We start from the raw sequence: 6,000 nt of genomic DNA, 5'->3' as shown, positions 1-6,000 counted from the left end.
AGCCGAGGTGTTTAGGGGGTCCAGTTTAGTGGCCTCGACATTGCATCTCTGATTTTTGCAGATGATGTGGTGCTGTTGGCTTCTTCAAGCCGAGTGTGAAGCGGTTGGGATGAAAATCAGCACCTTCGGTTCTTCAGTTCGGATGCTCCTGGAGGCCTCCCTGGAGAGGTGTTCCGGGCTTGTCCCACCGGCGGGAGGCCCCGGGGACGACCCAGGACAGGCTGGAGAGACTATGTCTCTCGGCTGGCCTGGAAACGCCTTGGGATCCCTTTTTATTTATTTATTTATTTTCTTTTGAGAGAGAGCTCAGTATTGTTCATTCGGTAATGTTACCGATTCGACATATTATCATCATTGCTCGCTCTCTCTTTTTTTCTTCTTTTTTTGTATGTGCGTGCGTATGTGCATGTGCGGGTGTGTGTGTGCATGTGTGCGTGTGTGCGTGTGAGTGTGTACTCATTAATTCACCTAAAACTTATTAACGTTTATTATTAGCTCCGGCTCACGTCTTCTACTGACGCCTACCCAATCTTGTCAAAAGAGAGTCATTGCTGCCATCTCGGGGCCAAAAATACTCATTAGGCTAACTAGATCTGCTTGAAACTTTCACCACAGCTGGCCAAGGCTTTCCTCCACCCGTTTCCCAAAAAAAATACAAATAAATTGGAGAACGTCTTTTAACGTCCTTGGCGGCCCTCCGTAGGTTTTTACTAAACGTCATTTAACGTTTTTGGCAGTCAAAGAGTTAAAAATCCCATACCGTTCACCTAAACCGAATACTTCAGAATCCAGCTCGTGAGGTTGTCAGGAGACCCGAGGAAGAATCAAAGAAAAGAAAGGAAAGTGAAATCCAGCACCGACCAGACATCACCTACTACCCACCGGGTTACCAACCAGAATCTTTCACCAACCCTAGAAACATCTTAATTCCAACAAATTAGGGAGACCTCATGCGACCAAAGGAATGACTGAAGAAAGGAAGGAAGGATAGATGAAACAGAGTGAGATCCACAGACATCAGCCTCCACCGATTCAACGACCAGAGGAAGAAGCAGATTGTGTTTGAATTTCAATAGATGCTGGTGTGGTGGATCTGGCATGCATGAAAACCTCCAACAAAGAGGGGAGCTGTCGACCCCGGCCAGGACAGAGCAAGCACAACCCCCTAGGGCCCCGCAGGGGCCACCGGCCCGAGAGCAAACCCAGGAGTCCTCCACCCCACCACGACAGGGGATGTCGTTGATATTTGTCAACTGCAGGCATGTGAAGCCCTTTGGGACTCTTGTGTGATTAAGGGCTATATAAATAAACTTGACTTGATAGCGGATAGGCCAAAACTTTTGAAGCCGCAAAGGATGCCATACTGACACTCCCAAGTAACGTTTCTCGGACGATCGTATACGTTTACAGTATCGAGATTGGAGAACATTTGAGACAGTACTTAGTAGAAACAGCATGATTTATGAGTGTTTTAAATTTGTTAAACATAAACAAGAGGACATTTTAGATTGTGCATTCAATGCATGTATGAATGATATGCTTAATGATGTTTACAGGAGGATACCTGTATAATTTTTATTAAAGAATTATACCTGTAATTCAACAAAAGATGCCTCTACCAAATCTAATATTGGGGTCTAAGGAACTGAGCACTAAAAGAAAAAGGGGGTTTTCAAAGCAGCACATACCATCCACCTGCTAAAAAAATAGTGACATTTCGGTTAATCGTCCAGCCTTACCATAAGCCAAAGTTTGGTTCTTTTACTCTTGCTCCTTGTGATCTTGTTAAAATGAGGTCATATCACCGCAGTGGGAAATTTGATTAAATAATTTTGTGTCAATTAAAAGATTATTTGCCATTTTTTGTGGCCTGTGACAACAGTTTATTGATAACTTATCATTGATGTTATTTCTCAAGTGTAGTTGGTCACATAAAGACAATGAAAATGTTTTGATTGGTTCAACACTGTTTCTTGCCCCAAAATAATACATAAGGAACACAACACTATATGTACACTACAGTATTTACAGGTCTCTCCAATATGCGCTGCATGCATTTTGGGACAGAGAGACTCGCTTTTGGAGGGCCATCGTGATCATGTTTCATCTTCAAAACACTCGAATGTTGTGCTGATTTCAAATCCAAAGTAAAGCAATAATGCCATCTGTTATTTATTGCTGGATCTGTTAGTAATTACAATGGTTTACAAAACTGAATATCACAGACAAGCTGGGCGAGACTCTCTTTCATGCCTATACGTTGAAAAACATACATACAAACATACAGTATGTTCAACATACATACATTCATGGCAATGAATGATTAAGAACACTCTCGTTTCCACGTTACTTTCACATTTCAGGCAAAACCAAAGTGAGGATGGGCATTTTACGCTACTTATTGTCATTCATACTTTTGTTGACAGGAGAAACAAAAGGTTGCGCATCAAATCCCCGTGTCAATAACTAGAACATTGAGGCCCAAACTTCGTTTGACCTTGTCTACTTCTTCCCGTGTCCTAGTTTGACACCAAGTGAGTTTCATGCCCTAGAAAGCTGGCGTGGGCCCTGCGTGTGGGCGTGCATTAAAATGTATGTCAACAGTTTGTGTTCTTTAGCTGTGGATGATACTTCCAACACTCCTAATGGTGCTATTACAGCAGGCAGCCAGGTCCATTATTAATAGTAAATGACACAGTCTCTCTCGTAAAGGTCTAAATATTGATCTTCCCCCAGCAACCCCCACACCTTGAGACTGATCCTAATGATGATGCTTGTCCGTGTGTCTATCTCGACGGCAGCGTAATCAAGACCAGACACATATTTACGACTGCCGAGCCATTATAACAACAAGAGAACACCACGAGGCAGACTTCTAGATTAAAGCGGGGTGTTACAGGAATGACCGGACTAATATTGCAGACAGCAAAACAATAAAAAGTCTCCCGTCACTCCCTTAATTTCTGAGCTCAGGAGATAGATTCAGCAGGAGATGGCTGTCTATGATTTTGGTGACGTCCTGCTTTCCAAGCAGCTTTGCAGAGATCATCACTGATAGTTTTACTTAGGGCTGCACAGTACAGTTAATATAAAATATATAAATATTGTGATATTTACCCATGCAATATGCATAACACAAAGACATGAAAAAAAGTTTAATATGTTATTGTATGCTTTTATCTGAATTTGACCAGCCATCCAATAGTTGAACATTATCTAGGGTAATTACAATTAACAAAAAAATACATTGAGCTTGTTTATTTTGCCGCAAAACAAATGCAATTCTTTCATTAGTTAATAAAAAAGTCATTTCTTTAGGTACATGTTAAATATCGCTATAATATCCATATCGCTATATTGAACAACTATATCTCGCATGTTTTTCCAATGTTGTGCAGCCCTAGTTTTAATCAGTGCTGCTCACACTTGATAGGGCACTCACTTGTTCGTCAAATAAGCCAATCACTTGCCAAAACATTTGCGAACCATTTCTGCCCCTTTATTTGGAAGAATAAAATCGGTTGCACTTCCAAGAAGACCATAAGGAGCTCTTTTTTTTCTTCATTTTTAACTAAGAGTGATTTTCTTTAATAAAGGTTTGATTTCTTTGTACCACTCTGTTTTGGTAACTCATGACAATGAATCCTCTCTTGATAGACTACAAGCATGGAACTTGGAATTTTGAGGAGGTTATTACAGAGGAAGAATGACATAGGTCATGCCTTAAAGCCCAAGAGTGGTTGATGAGAACATATATCACGCCTGTAAAACTGAGCAGCTGGTCTCCTGATATCCCAGATACTTGTATTAAATGTTTGGGAGAACGGGGCTCCCTTTTTCATTGTGTCTGGGAGTGCTCTAAATTGCAAAGGTTTTGGAGAAAAGTGGGACAGATAATGTCGACTATGGTCGGAATTAATATACCTCATAGAGCAAAACTTTTTGGTTTGTGCAAGAAAATCTGTTTTGACCGATTTTGGACTACTGCAGGCCAGGGGGCTTCATTTTTGAACGGCTCCTTTGCCATAAGAAATCATAGTGAGGGAGGAGGGGAGGTGGAAGAGAGAAAAAACCTGAGTGGGACACGAACCTGGGACCTTCTGCTTACATGATAAATGCTAACCAATACACCATTCATTCAGTTAGGTTTAACAGTGCAGAAATTTTACTTGCAGTTTACACAAACGTCAGTGGACATTTACTAATAAAGGCTACTTTTATCACTATCCTGCAAGCATGGAGGTCTCAGAGAAAGTGGGCGTCTGCTTATTCCGCATGGCCGGTGGCACCACACCTGATGACATCATAGAGTGAAAACCCGCTCGTTTTCTCAGGTTGGGAGGGGCTGGTGCTTGGAGAGCAGAATGACTAAGAATTTCTCATAGAGGGGAAAATGGAGGAAAAGACCACTTCGGTGATGTTTTTGTGAGGAATTAGCATTTATACATGGCTAAAAGCTCCAAAAAGTCAATTTTTCATGTTACTGTAACTTTAAAGAAATAACCAGACTCAAAATAATTACCTTCACATCATGACAAGTCGACTAAGGAACATGGTTGGGAGATAATTTGTTGTGCAGTCCACAGTCATGGTTTCATTAAGTGAAATGCATTGTCATAAACATGTACACAGTCTTGCTAACACAGTCATGGTGCAAGCGGGAACAAAGAAAGTAAAAAGCAGTGATCAAAATGGTTAAGTATGAAGTGATTTTTCTGTCAGTTTCCTTTTTATGCAAATTGTTGTTAGTGACAATCGCTGTGATTGGCTGCTAGACAGCAAATGCAAATCAGTTGTTACCTTTGTTTCTCCTCCAGTAACCTGCCTGAATGCACAATGACTCTTATTTCTTTACAATTATAAAAGCTGCATTTTACTTCGATATTTTCTTGTTTGTATTTTTAATATATTTGGAATTTTATTTCATGAAACCATGATGGTAATTGGTCTCACAAACAATGACCTTGGAAGCATGTGCGGAGTTCCATGCGAGCCTGACGTCAAGGTTAGGTTTGAAAAAAAAAGTGGTAATTCGGTCAAAATTGACGGAAGATCCGTCAGTCCGGTCTGGTTGTCTTTGAAGCAGAGATGTCAATAAAATTCATCTTCATGGTGCTTTACACAGTGTATTTGTACATGCTAGCCTTATAGTAGGACTCGAAAGTATAGTTGTATTCAAGTTAATTTTGCAAATAATTATCGGCTAATTTATCGGTTATTGACTTCGGCACTAAATTATTGGTTTCTCGGTATCGGTTGAAAACCGCATTATCCTGCATCGCTACTTTGCATAGCAATGGTTGTTTTTAAAGTGCTGTTGATTTCATCTGTCTTATTCATTTCAATAAGCCGAAAATTTTGAAGTAATCTGAAGGGAAAAAAATGAGACTGCGAAGCTGGCGAAAGAAGCTGAATTGTGGAAAAGACAAAAAAAAGATTGTAGTTCTGGCTGAGGGACGGTTGTAATGATTTGACTCGGTGATGCTTCATTGAGCTGCTATGTTACAGATAGTTTAATCAAGCCTGTCCGTAACGATTAAGGCAACCATTTACACTTCTGAGTCCAAATGCCAGCGACTTGAATTGGGTTCTACTGTACTGACCTGTCAGCTCATTTCTCCCTTTCATCAATTACACAAGCTCGAATGAGACAGTCAGCAGATAACATCTGGAACAGGAGGTGATAGCTTAGCTTCTAACGTGACGTTGTTTTGTTAACATAATTATATTAGACCGCTAAGCCTAATGTGTTTCATATTCAAAGTTTGCAATGTGCTGAGGGGAATGAGTTCAACTTTACACACTTCACAACTGATTTGATTATAGATATATAAAATCCTGCTTTACAGTTGTAGGTGATGATGTGCGTTAATAATTTTCACATAACTCAGCATTACAACATTGAGAGGTTGTCTGAGCTCACATCATCTCTACATCTCTTTAACTACGCAACATGGACATATTTTATTTTTTCAGATGGACTAAAGCATGTCCAGACAG

At 40.4% G+C, this 6,000-nt stretch overlaps 1 protein-coding gene across 10 annotated transcripts in view; it reads right to left on the bottom strand.

Annotated features, from left to right (window-relative positions):
* The window catches only part of magi2b (membrane associated guanylate kinase, WW and PDZ domain containing 2b), a 240,644-nt gene that overhangs the window by 226,907 nt on the left and 7,737 nt on the right, over positions 1-6,000 (bottom strand). The window lies entirely within an intron of this gene.

The sequence above is a fragment of the Vanacampus margaritifer genome, chromosome 6 (genome assembly GCF_051991255.1).
Source record: "Vanacampus margaritifer isolate UIUO_Vmar chromosome 6, RoL_Vmar_1.0, whole genome shotgun sequence".
NCBI lineage: Eukaryota > Metazoa > Chordata > Actinopteri > Syngnathiformes > Syngnathidae > Vanacampus > Vanacampus margaritifer.
The sequence above is the reverse complement of the archived record's forward strand: the minus strand, read 5'-3'. Positions and strand labels throughout refer to the sequence as shown.